Genomic DNA, 883 nt, shown 5'->3' with positions numbered 1-883 from the left:
TTGCCGTGCATGTAGTTAATCCAGTCATTGCTCTAGTATTTATATCTATGTGTCCAATGACTCTGTCACGGCCACTGTTTAAACCTCCCTCCCCCACGGTCACACTTGGGACTATGCAGTCAGCCAAAACTGCTTCACTTCTAAGATAATGAATAAATGGTTTGTGTCTGACCATAGCTTTCTATACTAATTTAATTTAAATAAATCGATTTCTCCACCTTGTTATACATGTATTTTAATCTATAGAATCCTCTCATTTCTTCATAGCAGCTATCTCTTCGTCAATTTTTTTTTTTTTCTACATCTTCCCTAAATTTCAGTGTTTTATCCACTCAACCACCTTCCTTCTAATATCTTCACCTCCTTTGCCTTTTCTGGTAAAATCTCAATTGTCCTCATACGTCCCCTTTCTGCATTCCTGCATCTCTGCATATAAGCAATGATTTAGATCACAAAATCATGTGAGTTCATGGTCAAAGCATCCACTGCTGTTCTTTCCATAATCTCCCTCTTTTCCCTTTTCTTGAAAGTAGTTATTTTGAACATCCTCCACTGTCCCCAAATTTCTAACTCTCCCATCTCCCCTTAAGTTTCAGCAGATGAATTCATCTTTCTACTTCTTTCTGTTTCACAGAGGGAATGGGTAATTATTCCCTTAAATTCCTTCAACCCGCTCTACAATTTTACCCATCTACAATTGCATCCACCTTTATCTGCTTCCTTATTACAATGAAACGCCTTTCAGCCCGACTGCGGCCTCTGCTTCTACCCCTTCTTTGAATAACATGCTCTCCTGATTTATCGTAGACTTGAGCTATCGATTCATCCCTATTTCCTCCCTCCAGATCTCTTCTCCTATTGATTTCACTGCATCCAATATTTT

Source organism: Pteropus vampyrus, unplaced genomic scaffold (genome assembly GCF_000151845.1).
Source record: "Pteropus vampyrus isolate Shadow unplaced genomic scaffold, Pvam_2.0 Scaffold13, whole genome shotgun sequence".
Lineage (NCBI taxonomy): Eukaryota > Metazoa > Chordata > Mammalia > Chiroptera > Pteropodidae > Pteropus > Pteropus vampyrus.
The sequence above is the reverse complement of the archived record's forward strand: the minus strand, read 5'-3'. Positions refer to the sequence as shown.